General features: G+C 41.8%; 2 pseudogenes across 2 annotated transcripts; both read right to left on the reverse strand.

Annotated features, from left to right (window-relative positions):
- Positions 1-1078: 1078 nt before the first annotated feature.
- On the reverse strand, positions 1079-16349 carry LOC306647085 (olfactory receptor 7G2-like; annotated as a pseudogene). Its single transcript has 2 exons — positions 16050-16349; positions 1079-1715 (listed from the first exon to the last, which is right to left on the reverse strand). The product of its transcript is annotated as an olfactory receptor 7G2-like (transcript).
- LOC306646371 (olfactory receptor 7G2-like) lies at positions 8327-9256 on the reverse strand (annotated as a pseudogene). Its single transcript has one exon. The product of its transcript is annotated as an olfactory receptor 7G2-like (transcript).
- Positions 16350-19324: the final 2975 nt, after the last annotated feature.

Genomic DNA, 19324 nt, shown 5'->3' on the forward strand with positions numbered 1-19324 from the left:
AATTACGGCTCACAGAGACAATCCAGGAAACACTGCTCCTCTGCAAATCCCCTCTCCAAACAAATAACTTTGACCCCTTGTCTTATATGATGACCACCTTTCAGTGGTTCAGGACTGCTTGCTCACATGTTGAAGGCCACCATCCAGCTCACTGCAAAATGTAGCCTGGATGACCCAGGGAGATGTCAAGTATCCGCATGAGCTGGATAAAGGCACTCGGTTTCTGCCTCTGGCATGATGTCTGGGTGTGACACCTGACACCTGCATTTTCTGCAGTCACCTGAAGACCTGGAGGAGAACCAGCCCTGAATGATCCACCTCACAAAGAACAGAATGAAGTGCTGCTTTCTGTTCCAGCATCTCCCTTCCCTCTGGTCTCTTTGTAATTAAAAGTAGCTTTATTATTCTTTAAGTATATTAATGTTAGATACTCTTCTTATCACGAGGATTGAAGGACTCTTGATAAAGGAATCAAATGAACAGAATCAGGTTCATAAATCACACAACATCTCAACACAAAAATACTGTCAAATTATGAAAATTTGTAGATAATGACCTTGAATATGATGGATGCTATTATTACCTTGAATGATATGGCCCATCATTACCAGGTCCCAGAAACTGATTCACAAGCTATGAATATTCTGTCTTTTGCCTGACAGTAGAATTGATGATAAGGCAGCATTTCACGTGGCCCCAGGCACAGGAAGAGGTTCCTATCCATGATCAAAGCTTGGTTTAAATACCATCCCTGCTCTATCTGCCTTCCAATTTACTTTATTTTGAGATGCACCACAAAATACATTCTAAAATCAGAACCCAGCTTCAGACCCTGCTTCTGTGAGGAAATGCACTGTGTTAAAAGACTTGAAATCATGTCTCTTAACATAGTTAGCATGAAGCAATGGCAAGATTCTACCCAAGTTCAAAGCACCTGGTCATTACATTCCATAGTTACTTAGAAAAACGTAGGACAAAGTGATCAGGCATTTTGGTTCTCCAAGAATCCTGTTTTTTTTTTTTTTTTTTTTTCTTAAATGTACTCTAGAAACACAAGTCCAAAGAAAATGACAGCACATCATGGTGGAGAAGCCTTCCGGCTGATGAGCTTCCTCAAGGCCTCCTTCATGTCCCTGTTCCTCAGACTGTAGATAAAGGGGTTGAGCATCTGAGTGACCACAGAGTACATCACTGAAGCCACTGCAGTCTTCCTGGGGGAGTCAGTCACTGCAGAGCTAATGAACACCCAAATCCTGTCCCATAGAACAAGGAGACGACAGACAGGTGAGACCCACAGCTGGAAAAGGCTTTATGCTTCCCTTCTGATGAGGGCATTCTCAAGACAGAGGACACAATGTGAATGTAAGAGAAAATGATCCCAAAGAGAGGAACACCAGCAAATGGACCAGCCACCAAGTATACCAGGACATTATTGATAAGGGTATCAGAACAGGCCAGTTTGATGATCTGAGCAAGTTCACAGAAGAAGTTGGGGATCTCCAGGTCTGTGCAGAAAGATAGCCTCAGCACCATCAGCGTGTTGAGAAGGGCGTGCACAATACTAACGACCCAGAAGAGTAGAACCAGGAGGACATGAAGGTGGGGATTCATGATGACAGTGTATGTCAGGGGTGACAAATGGCCACATAGCTGGCATAGGCCATTACTGCAAGCAGACAATTTTCTAAACCACCAAAATCTAAGACAAAGCAAACCTGGGGGAGGTATCCAGTGTAGGTGATGCTCTGATCCTGTCTCATGATGTTCACCAGCACCTTAGGGATTATACTTGTGCTTAAGCAGATGTCATTGTGGGACAGGTTGGAGAGGAAGAAGTACATGGGGGTGTGGAGGTGGGAGTCAGAGCTGACAGCCAGGATGATGAGCAGGTTTCCCAGAATGGTGACCAGGTACATGGACAGGAACAGGCTGAAGATGAGGGACTGCAGATCTGAGTCATCTGAGAGGCCCAGGAGAAGGAATTCTGAAACAGCTGTTGGGTTTATGGTTGCCATGTTTTTGAAGAATCTGAAGGTGAATATGGGTATACAGGTAATAAAATGGAGAGACAGAAGCAGCAGAACTTGGAAATGCTTCAGCAAACCACAAATGCCCACCCCTTGAACTTAGGACTTCTAGACTTCAGAACTTGAGAAAATAACTTTGTGTTATTAAACTGCCAAATCTATGCATGGTACTGGGTTATGGCAGCCCTAGCAACTAGGACACCCATAAACCCCCTCCCCAACATCCCCACAATATTCAGGAAATTTCAGAATATTTGATTACGGTCATCACCATTGTACTGAGTTTAAGGCCAGCAGAATGGGAACTCCATGTACATGTCTATGAGAATGTGTCAAGCAGATGACACATAGTTGACACAAGAGGCACAGGGGACTCGATTCTCTCTCACCTGTTTCTTATTTCCCCTCATTGTTTCCCAGGATGAATGTCTAGTGACATCCTTGCCCTCAAGTTCAAAGCATTTTCTGAGGGACTCTGTTGCCTGGTTGACTTCAAGAGGAATGATTTCAGCACCTCACCTGGATATTGAAGATGGAAGGACTGTCCTCAGGAAATATAGAGAGGCTCAGTGAGGCAGCAGGCTCCTATTCAGGAGAAATCATCTTTGGGAAGAGGCTCCACTTTTGTGACCCGACTGATGTGAGCTGCTGGGACAGGTGGCCCCAGACTGACTCCTGCAGTCTCTGTGTCCCTGGGGCTCAAATCCATAGCTGCTCATTAGACCAGCAGACTTACTCTCATCCTGATCTCAGGAGGGAACATCCTTCAACACAAACCCATACCTCCATACAAGTGGAGAGTTGAGAGTGGCTGACTTCCTGACCCCTGAGGCCCAGCACACAGCACACCATTGCCTGCATTGCTTCTTCTCATTGCTGTTGGATGGACAGGCACACATTTCATGTGGTACTTTTCCAAGATATTCCCACCTTCCATTTCATCTTTCTAAAAAAGCATCTCTCTACATGTCATGATATCACAAAAGACAATTCAAATTCAGGTGTGAACATCCATTCTACAGGTTCATATAAGTAATGGGAACATAAATACTAGCAAGCATGATAAAAAAATGCAAACATTCATGGCTCCTCATCTTAAAATCCACTGTGTATGTACTAAATATTTGGAATTTTCAACCACAAAAAATAAAGAAAAAGCAAGCTTGGGAGAGGCATCCTGTCTGTGTGTGTGAAGCTCTCATGCTGTGTTTGGAGGTTTCACTGTTTTTGGAATGGTGCTTAAACTCATGTCAGTAGAGCACAGATGGGAGAAAAAGAAGCACATGGAACTGTGAAGAAGGGAGTCAGTGTTGACAACTGGAATGATGAGCAAGTCTCTCAAGATGGGCCAGGTACATGCACAGGAAGACGCTGCAGAGGAGGGGCTTACACTCAGGATCATCTGTCAATCCAAGAAGAAGGAATTCTGCAGCAGATGTTTGGTTTCTAGCTTGCATGTGGTAGAGGCATCTGAAGGAAAAGATGGGACACATGGAGCAGCAAGAACCAATAAACCGGATTCAGGAGTGGAGGCCTGGCTGATGGGTGAGGGCAGCTGTGACTCTGCAGGATGAGTAACCAGACTGAAGCAGGATTGGACAAACCTCAGAAAGATATGGGAGGGAATTAGGTGGGGCTATTTTTTGGTTTGATTTGTATTTATTTGATGTTCAGCATTTTAGTTTTTGGGGTTTTTTTGAACTTTAAAAAATGTATTTGTACATTTCTTTGTGAACTCTGAGAAGCCCCTGCCAACCCTGGAGTTTACCACAATATCTCACTTAACATTTTTGTGTGGCAAATGCAAGGGCCTGGTCCCTCCTTATTAAGTGCATGCAGCCCTGTGCAGGCAGGCACAGAGGCTGACTGTGTCAGTGACTCCTTTGCATTGTAGCCCAGTGTTTAAGCCACATTCTATTCTCATTTTTATTTTAATTTTAATTTTTACAAAATATATTTTGATTCATTGTACACTATTGGGTACAAATATTTGTTTCTATGGTTGTACATGATGTTGAGTCACACCATTCATGCAATCATACATGTACATAGGATAATAATGTCTTTCTCATTCCACCAATCTTTCATACCCCCATCTCCTATCCCCTCTCATTTCTCTCAAATTAATCTACAGTTCCTCTGTTTTTCTCTTACCTCCCATCCCCCCACTTCCATTATGTATCATCATCCACTTATCAGGGAAAACATTCAGCCTTTGGTTTTTTGGGATTGACTTATCTCACGTAGCATGATATTCTCCAATTCCACCCATTTGCCTGCAAGTGTCATAATTTTATTCTTCTTTATGGCTGAATAATATTGCATTGCATATATATACCACAGTTTCTTTATCCATTCTTCTGCTGAAGGGCATCTTGGTTGATTCTACAATCTAGCTATTGTGAATTGAACATTTTTAAATATACCTGTTGACCTTTTGTGGTAGAACTTTTAATTGAGGTATTAATTATATGTGTATGCATGTATATATGTGCATTTTATATATACACATAAGAGAAATCAACAAAATTAATAATAGCAAATCCATCACCTTCAAAATTTCCTTATGTCCCATTGCAGTTTTTCCTGTCTGCCTGCATTCACTCAGCATACTTGCTTTGAGGTTCACCCACTCATTCATATCAATAGTTTGTTACATTTTATTGCCCATAGTATTCCATATTTTGATATTCCAAGATTTACTTATTAATCTACCTATTGAAGACAATAGTTATTTTTATTTTGGGCCTTCACATATGACATTGCTGAATATTTTTGTACAGATTTTTTATACACATGGGCTTTCATTTCTTTTGAGTAAATATTGAAGAATGACACATTAGGATCAAGTGGTAGATGTATGACTGACTGATCAGAAATGGCTATTTTGTTTGCATTTCACATATCATTGGCAATTTATTTTCCTCTCCTCAGAAATGTGTGCTGTATCTATTGAAGTGCATATCTTTTTAGAAAACATCTTATAATAGTCTTTATGTAATGATAATAGCAATTTTGTTGTAAACATGTACATATATATGTAGGCAGATACATATTCATTGTATTCATTGTAAATTCATTCTTTAGGAGTGTATCTCCATTCACATTCACTTCACAATATTTTCTAGATTCCCACACAAGCATAGGCATAACTTTCACATTGTCTACTTTGTAAATGTAGATCCTGATATATTTACAGAGGTCCTGATATTAAATCTACCTTCCTGAGTAAAAAATTTCAGCCTTGACTTTTGTGATTGAGGTTGAAACCACCTGATATTCATTTTTGCCTTTGATGTGAGACATGAATCATATTTATTTTTATTTCTTAGCACCTTTTATTAAATAGTCCATCCACTCACTACTATATGAATTCAGCAATAGAGAGACCATTAATACATTGATGATTTCTAGACCCTTTTCTGAACAACAGGGTTTTTGCCTCTATTCCTGTTTTAATATCATGTCTTACTTCTATAAAACACCAGTGGAGTAAAGCTAACTTCAATGTGGTAATAAACAATCTCAACAAGCTTTTTAATTTACAATCACAATGGTACCTTTTACAACAGGTGAATTGCCTTTCTGGTGTTTTACAATTTCCCCCAAATGTAATGGTGTTAGGAGGTAGGGTTGTGGAGGTACTTAGTTTTCTATGTGGTCATGAATGTGAAGCACACCACGGAATCACCTAGTGCTTTGAGAAACAAACATCCATTGTTGAACCTCCCCAGTCTGTGGTGTTTTACAGTAGCAGCTGCTGTTGACTGGGAATTATGTTCATCCATAAGTAGAGACAAAAGCAATTTTGGATCTCCAGTAGCAATTGGAAGGATTATTACACTGTTTATTATTTCATCAGTGATTCCTTCAATCCACAGAAATTTAATGAAATCACAGTGCCGCCAGACCCAACTCTGGATGCTGAGGATGCAGCAGGACACAGACTGAAGGATATCTTTGTACTGTGGGAACATCCATCCATGAGGAAAGAAACAGTAAGTGAATAGGAAAGATGTGTGTGGTGGACGTCACGATGTGACACAGGGCCCCCTGTATGGAGGAGGAATCACCACCCCAACTGCTAGGAGTGCTGGAGGCAGACTGCCCTTTGCTGTCAGTCATTTCCCGGGACTCTTCCAGCAGAAGACAGGCTCTGCACTCCAGGCCAACAGAAGTGGACAAGGGGCACAATGGCTGTGTTCTCAGGCACCATGGCAGTGAGCTCTGCAGTGGGCAAGAGCCTCTGGCACTGGAAGGTCTAGCAGCCTGTGTGAATGAGGAGGCTGAAGTACCTGCCCATAGACCAGGCAGTGGAACAGGCCCTCAAGATGGCTGGGGAGAGGAGGAGGAGCAGGAGACGGGACCCGTCATCAGCACTGGCTCCCAGTCTTGAGAGCTGCATGCTACACAAATGGCAGTGGTAAAAACCTCAGCTGCTAACTCCATACCTGACAGCAGGGAAGACAGTGATGTAGCTGCATCTGAAACGTTCACCAGGAGCTTAGATACTGCAAATTCCACAGACATGTTTGAGAGAAGCACCAGTCTACCAAAGCCTTGACTGACTATCTGGGAGCTGTCCCAAGTCACAGTGCTGAAAATAACGGTGCCACAGGATGACTGGAATGGAAGGGTCCTTGAACTTCCCCTTGGATTTCCTCCTAGGAGCCACCCATTAGCACCACATATTAGCTCCTTCATGTAAAAGTAATCAAATTCCATTTGCTTCTTCCCAAAACCTCCTTGACAAAGCAACGTCGCTCTAAGATTGCAGAAATTCCTTTAGTTTTATTCAAATCAGTTCATTGTATGAACTTCCAAAAAATTATTGATGTGATTGTATTATTCCATCTACCCAAAACACTGAAAATATTAAAATTACAGACAACAAAGCAAACATATGAAGAAAATGGGTACATATAGGAGTGGAAGAAAATGGATTACAGGTTAAAGAAGAGGAACTAAGCACTATTTTCCAAGAACTGAGCTAAGAAGTTCCCAACAGTAATCACACACTACCTGAGTGCACACCAAACTTAATCTCAGATTATCCACCTTGGCATGGTCCATGGTCTGGGAAGGAAAACGGATTCATGGGCCACCCCACACTGCTGAAGTACAGTCTCTGAGGATTTGGATAAGGGAACAAGGTGACAACAAGCTCTTTGAGTGATTATAATACACAGAAAGATCACAAACCAGATAGCTTTGCAGTCTAATCTACACATGATAATTCACTTCACAGGAATGAGTTTACACATGTGTCAAGGTTCGTTTTGGACTGTGTTTTGTGAAATGATGCTTCCTAAATGACATCTTGAAGGGATCATTTCCCATAGGGAAAACTAAGTCAGTTATTTGTCTTTAGGAAAATATTTAAATATGTCCTGCGACTCACTGACCCAAGGATCCAGTCGCCAAGATGGGAAGCAGACCTGGGATGGAGTTGGTGCATGGACAGTGGAATAATGCCCCTTTCCTTCTGCCTGAATGCACATCTGCTGAACACCTACTGAATCAAGATAATTATCTTAATTTTTTAGCTCACTTGAGTATTAGCATTTGTACCAGTTTTGAGCTAAGATGCTCCTCATTCATTCATAATGCTCAGATGGCAATATGTCAACTTCTGCAATAAAGAATAGAAGCCCAATTCATGGAAGAAGAAGGGAAGTGTAGTGGATACCATTGCAGTTATCCAAACAGCATGTTTATCAAACACTGAGCAAACCCCAGGTGCTGGCAGGGTTGACTGGCAATGCATAGTTGATCCATTCTCTAGAAAATTATCTCAGTTCAACAGAAGCCTGCCAGGAGAATCAATGATTACAATTTTGGTGACAATTCTCAGAATATCATGATTCTATAAAACAGGACTTAAGATAGGAATGATTTGAGGAGGGCATACATAGGGCACTATAAGTGGCTTGAGGAGTACGCTGGTCTTTGTGCTACAGTGAAATATTTATTGAATTTCTTTATTTCTCCTCTCAATCTACTGTCACTCAAATTTTCCTGAGAAAAGAAACCCCAAGCCTCTCTAACAAGAATCCTTTCCTTATGTTCTGCCTCTGTGAAAGCTCATCAAAAAATCAAGTTCAGAAACAAAACGTAGTAATTCAGTGCCAGAAAAGACCAAATTTATTTTCCAAATCTAAGTTGAAACACCCCTAGCCAGTATGATATCTAATCATGGCAGCATAAAAACTTGGTGGTAGAAGAGACCAACTTTGTGCTCACCCACGGTTCCTGGGTATTTCATTCCAGAATTCAAAAGTATAAAGCAGACTACACAATCACAAAAGAGGTGTGATGAGTTTCCTCAGGGCTGCTTTCATGTCCCTGTTCCTCAGGCTGTAGATAAAGGGATTCATCATTGGAGGAACCACTGTACACATCACTGAAGCCACTGCAGTCTTCCTGGGGGAGTCAGTCACTGCAGAGCTAATGTACACCCCAAATCCTGTTCCATAGAACAAAGAGACAACAGACAGGTGAGACCCACAGGCGGAAAAGACTTTGTACTTTCCCCCAGAAGATGACATTCTCAGAACAGAGAGAGACAATTTTAATGTAAGAGTAAATAATCCCAAGGATAGTAATACCTCCAACTATGCTAGTCACTAAATATACCCAGATGTTATTGATGAGAGTATCAGAACATGCAAGGTTGATGACCTGAGCAAGTTCACAGAAGAAGTGGGGGATCTCCAGGTCTGTGCGGAAGGACAGCCTCAGCACCATCAGACTGTGCAGCAGGGCATCCATATTACTAATGGACAAGGAGAAGAGAATCAGCAGGACACACAGGCGTGGGTTCATGATGACTGTGTACCTGAGTGGATGGCAGATGGCCACATAATGGTCATAAGCCATTGTGGCAAATAGAAAGTTTTCCAAACCAACAAAAACCAGGGCAAAGCAGACTTGGCTGAGGCAGCCTTTGTAACTGATGGTCTTGCTCTGTCTCTTGATGTTCACCAGCATCCTGGGGATTGTGGTGGAGATGAAACGGATGTCAGTGAAGGACAGGTTGCAGAGGAAGAAGTACATGGGTGTGTGCAGGTGGGAGTCAGACATGATGGCCAGGATGATGAGCAGGTTTCCAAGCACTGTAACCAGGTACATGGACAGAAATAATCTAAAGATGGTGTTCTGCAGTTCTGGATCCTCTGAGACCCCAGGAGGAGGAACTCTACTGTATCAGTTTGGTTTTTTGATTCCATTGCATTGAACAAGCTGATGAGGAAAATACAGGTGACAGAACAGATAATCAATGCACAAGGATCCCTGAATTTAGAAAAGTGTACCATCTTTTTTCCAAGGTGAAGGAAATAGTACTAATCTTTTCCTCTACTTTCTCCTGCTCTTTCACTTTTCAACCCCTTTTCTTTCCATTCTCCACACTCCTACACTATCTGACTGTACAAATTTTATTTTCTTAATAGTCCCTCCATTCCAATTAAATGTACCAATTAATGGGGATAAAAGAGAAAATGATATGTAGATTTTGCCTTGGGGATTATTCAAATCTTTAAACAAGCAGGAGAACCCAAACCAAACAATATTAGCTATAAATCAATAATAAGAACAAAAATCCACTTAATGCTACCTCCAGTGCTCGCTTTGTCAGTAAGGAAGTGGTTTCAACTGTGTGAGAAGCCTCACTCCCCGTGATGGAAACCACCACAGGACATCATAGGAATGGTGCAAAATGAGTGAATAGAACACAAACTTAAAGAATAGTGCTTGACACATGAGAACGTTCCTAACACTTCTATACCTTGGGATGGGTTGTGATGGGTGGGAAAATGATGAAAAATGAAAGAAAGATGTGACATTCTTGGTTCATAACTACAAATGTCAGGGAAGAACCAATGAGCTGAGGATCTCACTGAGAATCTTGCATGTAGAGAGAAGCAGGAAGAGTTAACCACTCAAGATATACAGTGAAATTCTTGTATATGTCTCATAGTTGTGTAATGATATGTCTAACAATTGAAACAGATTAATCAGACCCTGATAGGGAAACAGAAATTATAATAAATGAAAAGAGAAAAAGTAATTTATCTATCGAGGCTATTGCACTGGGATAGCAAAATATGAGTAGAGTGGAGGAATAGGGGGAGGGAGGAGAGGAAGGACAGGAAAAGTAGTGGGGAATGAAGAGACCAAATTCTATTCCATGCATGTGTGATGATGTCCACCTGAACCCAATATCACAGATGACAACCGTGCAGTAATAAAAACATTTAAAAATGTCATCTTGGAATCTGCCTTATTTTCCACTTGCTTTCTTTCAAAATATTCATAAATGGGACACCAGTCAGTTAAGGATCAGGTCTACACAGGTTATTATGAATCGGGAAGGAAAAAGTAAGAATGTGGCCATATTAATTTTGCTTTTTGCCAATTGAATTGAAAATCCTTCAAAACTGATAAAACACAGATTGCTGTTAAGTGTGGAGTATAGCCCTGGACTCTGGCATCAGCGAGGTCTCAGTGGAATGAGGGCTGCTGGGGTGTCAGTGCATAAGAGGAGGAAGCAGGGAGCCTGATGGGCACCTGGGCAGACTCCTCCCAGGTGACCTGATTCCAGCCCTGCTCCTCACCTCCTCACAGCTGCCCAACATGGGCTGGGAGACAAAATACCTGTTAGTTCTTACAAAACATCACCTAGCAGATTTCAGATGACCTGGGTGCCAACACTGAGGAATGATCTTCAGTTCTTGCCTGGACATGAAGGAGAAGAATAGAAGCTCTGTTCTCAGGGAACGCAGAGAGACAGTGCAGCACCTGCCTCCCGTGCAGAAATCCTGGACCTGAGCCCAGGGCCAGGTGAGCGGCACACTCCACTGGGCCAGACCTTGAGTGCATGGTCACAGGCAGAATGTTTATCATCTCTGTGGCCCTTGGAGCTTCAATATCCAAAGCTCCTTATTAGTCTAACCCTGTAGTCTCCTGTGATAACAGGACAGGCCCAGGCCTTAAGGAGAAAACCTGAGCAGTGAAGAACTTTGCTTTAAATAGTTTATTGAATAAATCAGGGTAATTGGCGTCCACAGCATCTTAACCATTTTCAGTTCTTTATGGTGAGAAAATTCCAAACCCTCTCTTCTATGTATGACTTGGGGGGATGGGGAGAGGTTGGCCAGCGGGTACAAGACTGTAGTTGGATGAAGGATAAATCCACATCTATTGCTCAGGAGTGTGAATAGAGTTAACAATGTTGGATCACATATTTCAATCTACTTCCTTGTTTTTATTGTTTATGCTTGAGATTGTAAATTCTATATATATTTTTACCAAAAATGACTTACAAATGTTTTCTCCAAGTCAGTGACTTTTCTTTTTATACTGTTTTAAATGTTATTAGAAATTTAAAAAAAAAAAAAAACAGTATTTTTTCTATTTGTTCCTCTACAAGGCATCGCTTTTTATCTCATGAGTTATTTTCTTTTTAATTATTTTTTATTTGCTCTAATTTATTGTACATGACACTAGAATGCATTCATGCATTTTGATCAATCATACATAAATGGCGTGTAATCTCTCATTTTTCTAATTATACGTATTGCATCACATCAGTCAGGCAGTCATACACGTGCATGAGGTGATGATGTCTGTTTCCTTCTACTGTCATTCCTTCCCCCACACCCTCCCCTCCCTTCACTCCTCTCTATCAATCGTAAAGTAACTCTATTTTTCCCTATCCTCTCCCTTGTTTTGAATCTTAGTTTTTCTGTCGTAACTATGAAATCCTCACCTGATCTAGGATTGGAAATAATTTCTCCTATGATTTCTTCTAGACTTATAATTTTAGTTTTTACGTTTAATTCCATTTAAGGTCATTTTTGTACATGGCAATATGTTTAAAATAAAACTTTTTTTAAAACTTGGGTGCATTACAATAATACACAATAGGGGATTTGTTGTGATATATTCATCTGTGCAAGTGACATAATTTGATCAATTGAATTCAGATTTGTTTTTTTCTGTATGTGGGGGAGTTGATATTCAATAGGTTGAATATAATTTGTTCGATAGACTTCACTTTCTCTTATGAATTACCTTTCTGCATCTTGTAAAAATCAGTCCTCCTTTCATGTGTGACACTATTGATCTATTTGGATCTAAACCAATAACACACTGCTTTAATAACTGTACTTTGGGAATCCATGTAGCACAAAGTTTCTGATTTTGCTCTTCATTTTTAAAAGTGTTCTGGCTCTTTAAGCATTCGGCATTTCCTTTTCAACTTGTTACTTCCTACCAAAACGCCTGCTGACATTTTGGTAGGCATGGCAATGAATTTGTTTATTAATTTGAGAAAATTGACATTTCTGACTCTTCCCATTCGTGCACACACAAAACATGTCCAGACTTTCAGACTTTCTTAAAGAATTTCCCCCAGCAATGACTTATAGTTCCTTTGTTCAAGTCTTTCATATCTTTTTAAAAATTTTCACTCTTTCATAGTTATGACTATTGAAAACTTTCAACCCAGTATCTAATCCTGATTACAACAAAGGGGGAAACTTCCTCAATTATAAAAGATCACTATGAATATCCTTCAGCTACCATCATGCTTAAAGTGAAAGACTGATGATTCCCTTTAAACTAAAACACAAAGTAAGGATGTTAGGTCTCCTCACTTCTGCTCATTATTCTACTGGATTTTCTGGTTAGTAAAATAAGTCATGGAAAAGAAACAGAAGTATTCAGGTTGAAATTTAAAAGTATTATAGTCCTCATTCACAAAGTCTTTGTGCATGTAAGAAATCTGAAGGGAAAGGGAGGAGTTTCTGGAAGTTGTGTGCTAAGCAAGACTTCAGGATAAAGATCAAGCTGCAGGGAACAATTGTATTTTCACCATAAAGGAAAACTCAGCTTCCTCTGTGTTTGGAATTTCAATATTAACCTTTCCTACTTTCACAGAAGTATTAATATTCTTTCTTTTGCACATTTGAGACCTTGGGTTGATTATCAGTATTGCCAGAGTAGATTGTAAATCATAACAGAAGCAGTTAATCTGTGATACCTTTGAGGATAAATTGGGAAAAAAATGGGACTTGCTTGTTACAAGTCCCATTTTTAGCTGATTTTTTTGGTTGCAATAATTAAAAGAGGCTACAGTTTTACAGACAACGATAAACTAGCCCTCCTGGTCAGAAATGAGAAACCACAGGGAAACAGATCAATGAACAGTTTATTTTTGAAGAAGTGGGAGTACCACTAATGAATGTATTACTTCACAGAAAGAAGAGGGGCATAAAATGTATTCAGCCACCAATCACACACCAAAGATAAAAATAAACTCCAAGTGAACTCCTGCCTCAAATAACAAGACAGAACTATAAGCTGTTGCATCAAGGTAAATATAGGTCCCTTAACAATGTCTAGATCAACTGCAATCAAAGCACTCAAGAAAATATTTATGAATTTGACTCTGCCTAATGTAAGCACTGTGTTCACCTAAACCACATAACAAATGAAGTATAAAAACAAGACACAATCATAATGAAATCTTCAATGCTTATAAATGACAAATGTCCCCATTAAGAGAAGACCTATTTTTATTAGTTCGTTATAGTCACACATGATCGCAAGGTTCACTCCAACACTTTCATAAATTCACAAACAAAATTTGCTCATTTCAGTCCCTAATAGTATCCCATTATTCCCCCTATCTCTCCTTATTCTTCTCCTACTCTATTTGTCTTCCTTCTATTGATTCATCTTTTTAATTGCTGTGTTTTAGTTGCACGTGGAAGTGGAATTCATAGTGACGTACGCTTCCATGCACACAGTGGAGTCTGATGACTTTCATTCCACTCTCTTCCTTCCCTTCTCCTCCATCTCCTACTCCTACTCCACTCTTCTACCTTTATCTTCATAAGCTTCCCTTTAGAGGAAATTGGAGTCTTGTTTAAGAGTGCTTTCAAAAACTAAAAACGGGGCAAGGAGTAAACAACTTGATGAGAAACTTAGTGGCCTGGCAGTGCCCCTGTTCAAGGACAGATAAGCTCTCTGCCCGAGAACAAAAAAAAAATAACTTAAAGACATCTGGTTTCTGCTCTCAAGGCCTGACTCCTGGCCAGATTCAGGTCTGGAGACCAAACGTACTGAAGGCACTGAGCCCAATGGCTCCAGACAATAACTTTATATGTTTACTCCAGTGTATTTAAGAGAGATGAGAAGAACTCAAAGGTAAAAAGACTGCTTTCTTTGGTTATGTATGCTGCGAAATGCCCATGATGTCTCTCAGGTGCTGAGATGGTATGCTACCTGGGATGGTTTTCCTTTTGTATATACTTTATATGTCTTAATAAATGCTGTCTTTTCCTATATGGCTTGTGGTGGTGCATTCAGTGGATTGGCCCATATACATTATAAGTCTGTGCACAGCAACAGGAAATACGTTCCCAGACATTCCCCCACACCCTTTTTTTCTTCAATGGTGCATTATATGTGTCCATAACGGCTGGGTCCCCACAATCTTTTTGAAATGTCTTACTTCTCTCTAGCTTCCACCACTGAGAGAGAACAGTGGATCCTTGGCTTTGTGAACTCTTACAAACTAGTGAGAAGAAAAGGCAGTCATACACAAGTACCATAACAGATATCCCACAAAGGAGGAAATAAAAGATTTGTTACCTCTGAGAAAATATTCACTCTCATCATAAGAGAAATGTGAATTTAACTATATAATACCCACTTGATTGTCCTACTAAATGAAACAATTTCCATGATTTGGACCCCAGCAACATCCTAACAGAGCGTCAGCTGGTTTAACCACTTAGGAAGAGGCTTGGGACCAACCCAAAAGAGAAGTGGAGCTGTCTCATGCCCAGTAACTCCACTGCAAGTGGAAAGCTCTGTTCATTTCCACCAGGAGATGGACACGAGACCTTTCAAAAACCTTTATTTAAAGCATCAGAAAGCTTGCTGTTGAACACCATGTCACCAGCACACTGCATTTGGTGATATCATTGCACAGCATAAAACCAGATGGCACTAAAGTGATTGAAAAGTGCTGCACCCAGCAAGAGGCCAGAATCTCAAGAGCACGCTGATGCAAAAGAAAACCCATAGACAGAACTCATTCATGAAACAATTTAACAGCTCAGCAGGAGGTGATTATTAAATAAATATACCTAATAAGCTTTGTAGGTATGCATACAGGGATTATAAAAATGCAGTTGATTCTTATTCCCTATGTACATGTCTGATTGCACGAATATATGAGAGCAGAAGCTGTGAGTGGGATTCCCCTCAGGCATATCCTTTGCTTCTCTTAATGTGGTGTTGTATATGCTCTCATCATACACACACAGGCACATGGACACATTCTAGATTCCTGCTTTAAATGTGATGACAATATCAAAGTATTTTTCTCCTATTAATTATTTTCCTCAGGGCCTCCTTCATGTCTCTGTTCCTCAGGCTGTAGATAAAGGGGTTCAGCATCTGAGGGACCACAGTGTACATAACTGAAGCCACAGCAGAACTCCCGGGAGAGTACGTTAGTATAGACCTAATGTACACCCCAAATCCTGTCCCATAGAACAGGGAGACAACTAAGAGATGAGACCCACAGGTGGAAAAGGCTTTGTACTTTTTGCCAGTAGATGGTATTCTTAAAAGACAGCAGACAATTTGAGTATATGAGAAAATGATTGCAGAGACAGAGCTAGCACCCAAGATGGTAAACAGAAAATGAACCAAAATATTATTGATTAGGGTGTCGGAACAGGCCAGCTTGAGGACCTGAGCAAGTTCACAGAAAAAATGGGGGATCTCCACAGCTGTGCAGAAGGACAGACGCAGCACCATCAGACCATGCAGCAGGCCATGCACAGTGCTAATAGACAAGGAAAAGAGAACCAGCAATACACACAGGCAGGGGTTCATGATGACTGTGTACATCAGGGGATGACAAATGGCCACATAGCGGTCATAGGCCATCACTGCAAGGAGAGCATTTTCTAAACTACCAAAAATCAAGACAGAGCAGACCTGGGAGAGGCAGCCTGTGTAGGTGATGCTCTGATCCTGTGCTTGGATGTTGGCCAGCATCTTGGGGATGGTGGTTGTGCTTATGCAGATGTCAGTGAAGGACAGGATGGAGAGGAAGAAGTACATGGGGGTGTGGAGGTGGGGGTCAGAGCTGACAGCCAGGATGATGAGCAGGTTCCCCAGGATGGTCACCAGGTACATGGACAGGAATAGGCTAAAGATGAGAGGCTGCAGTCCTGGGTCCTCTGTCAGCCCCAGAAGGAGGAATTCTGAAACAGCTGTGTGGTTTCCAGCTTCCATGCTACCGATGGATCTGATGTGAAGATGGGAGACATCACAATAAAATCCGTGGTTCTGGGACCAACATTAGCAGCATCAGCTGGGAACTGGTTAGAAAAGCTGAGGGTGGGAACTCACTTCAGTCCTACAGATGATGAGCTCCAGTGACAAGGATTGACAAACCATGATTTAAATTATGAAGAGTCCACAGATTAGCAAACTCTCCCTCATATTCTAAAGTTTGATTATTGCTTCTCTGGAAAAACTCTCTCTTCTGTTCTGCACATGCAAGTGAGATTCAAAATCCTTCCCTGTGCTTACCTCTGCTTCCATCTTTTCCCTCCCTTTCCTTCCTCCAGGTGCACACCTGCTCTGGCCAGTGTGTACTGAGCACCAACTCTCTCTCATGGTTTAGGAAGTGCTGAGAACGAATAGAAACAACTTGGCCTTATTGTCTCAGAGTTACGCTATACCTTAAAATAGAAAGGCAAGAATAAAGCCATGAAATCTGTCTCATGCTTAAGGAGGTGCTTCCTCAAGATCTTAGATGGTAGCAATTTGTAAAATATTGAAAGAGGGGTAAACTGAAAAGCATGTGCTGTTCAAAGGTATGATGATGGCAACTGATTTTGGGAGCTTGGAAAAATGAGACTTCAAAGATAACGCTGACATTGGTGTCCTTGCAGGAACCTCCCTGTGCAACACAGATCTCCTTCTGCCCTTGAGGGCATAGGACATCTGGGGCAACAGTTAGAATCCAGGTTCGAGCACTTGCTTCCTTGCTGAGCAGGACTATTTTGCAAGGGGGTCCTCAGCATCCTCCTCTGCACTCCATCATGGGGTCATTGCAGTGATGAGGAATGAAGGGACAGAAACCAGTCAGCACAGGGCTCATTATCTGGACCCTCACAGTGAAGTTTCCCATTGGAATTTCGTTTCATGACAAAATAAATAAAACACATACAGTAAAACACCAAAATCTGTTACCTCAGGGAAAGGGCAAATGACAGCATTATGAAATTTATTTTCATAGTATGTCTGCCATAGTTACAATTTAAAATATTCTGTAGTTCATTGAAGAGTAAGGCAAGAGGTAGACCTACTGGATCTTCCTGGGTCTGTACTTCCTTCCCCAGCATCTTCACAGGCAGAAAGGTGAAAGAAATATAAGGTGAAGCTGACCAACCCCTGTCCCCTCCACCACCATGAGAACACAAGTAAATGCCAGAAAACTTCACCATACTCATCCTGCTTGATGTAGGGGCAGGTATGGAAAAGAGGAATGTGATTGCCAACAGTATGTAGGGAGAGTTGGTATTCATCTTCTGCACACATTTCCCTCGGTTTCACCAGGAAGAAACTGTGGTGGACACCTGCGTGTTTCCAAAGCATTGACTGAGAAACCTTGGCTTACCTGACTGGCATCAATGTAGAGAGAGTCTCCTCATCTCCCCTATATGTTGGATCACACAGAAGATCTGGCCTCATGAAGGCAGAGGGACCAGGTGAGGCACTGAGCTCCATGCCAAAGACATTATCTCTGAAGGACCCTCAAGTGTGGCTTGCTGACTGGGAAGGACTCTGGAGTGAGGCAGTCAGAGTCTCTGCTGTTGCTGTGTCCCTGGAGGCTCAATATCCAAAGCTCCCCATTAGACGGACAGGTATTGTTTGTTGTGTTCAAGGGCAATGTGAACCCCTAAAGACCAATAATCTAGAAAGGAGGGACTCAGAACAGCGAAGTCCACCCCCCACCCCAGAGCCACCTACCTATCCACTGTTTGCCCCTTTTTTCTGCCCACTCACATTCTATGTACCCCACTTGTGGGACCTCCCTGCTCCAACTGAATTCCAGTCTTCCTTTTTAGGTACAAGCAAAAGCATCTCTGGTCTGGTTCTATTATTGGATGTAGAAACATAGTTTTGATGTGTGTGTGTGTGTGTGTGTCTACAAAATGTATTTGTAAATATAGTTGATATACTATTAAAATGCCAACACCCAGAGGAGTTTCTTCCTGAGTCACTGAATGTTGCCTGGACCTTAGTTTTTCATGCTGTGTAGTCAATTCAGCTGAATCCAGTCAAAAATCTGTACCCGGCTCTGTGTTCAATAGCAACACCTGCACGGTCCTTTTGGTGCTTTCTACCCTGAGCAGTGCAGGTGAACTGAAGCCTCAAGCACTGCCTAGACGCACGACTGTGGAACTGCTAAAAATGTCAGGAAAGTCTTCAAGGGAGATGCCAGCCAACCTCACCGTTGACTTGATGGATGGATTTGTGACAGGGAGTGTCATCGAGTCCCAGAAGTCAGTAAACTGAGTTCCAGAGGAGAGACCAGTGAGGGGTGAGGCCAACTGTGAGCCAGAAAGATGGACATCCAGGCCAGGGCATCGCTGGAGGGAGGGGAGGGGAACTGGAGCTGGTGAGAATGGGGACGTCCTCAGGAGTTCCACCTTCAGGAGGAGGACACAGGACAGTAGCCAGAGCAGAAGGAGAGTTCCAGAGGGGGCTTTCAAAAGGGAAATTCACACACATTTGGAGTCAGGGTGTCAGACTTTGGAGTTGACCTGACAACACAAGGAAAGGGGACATCTGAGTGTCAGTGCAGATGAGCATGCTGGCATGTCAGCAAGGTTCCATCAGGTGCTCTGGAGCTTCCACCTGAAAGCTGCCCCAAAGCCATCCTGGTCACCAAGACCTTCACGTCCCTGTCCCCAGAGATGGTACACAGCAAGCAGCAGCATTCAGACAGGACCCAGTGTCAGGACCGGAGAAGATGCTTCCAGAAGGCTTGGGTGTTGTGCTTATCTTGTGAATTTATTCCTTTTGATTATTTATTGGTTTATTACAATTATATATACTGGTGGACTTCTTGGTCTATACTCATACATGCGCACACTTAATTCAGTCCATTTCATTACCCAATACATCCCTTCTTCCTTTCTTCCTCCCACCACAGTCCCCTCCCTCGGCTCCACTGGTCTCCTTCCTATTTTCGT

Source organism: Sciurus vulgaris, assembly GCF_902686455.1.
Source record: "Sciurus vulgaris genome assembly, chromosome: 16".
NCBI classification, from domain to species: domain Eukaryota; kingdom Metazoa; phylum Chordata; class Mammalia; order Rodentia; family Sciuridae; genus Sciurus; species Sciurus vulgaris.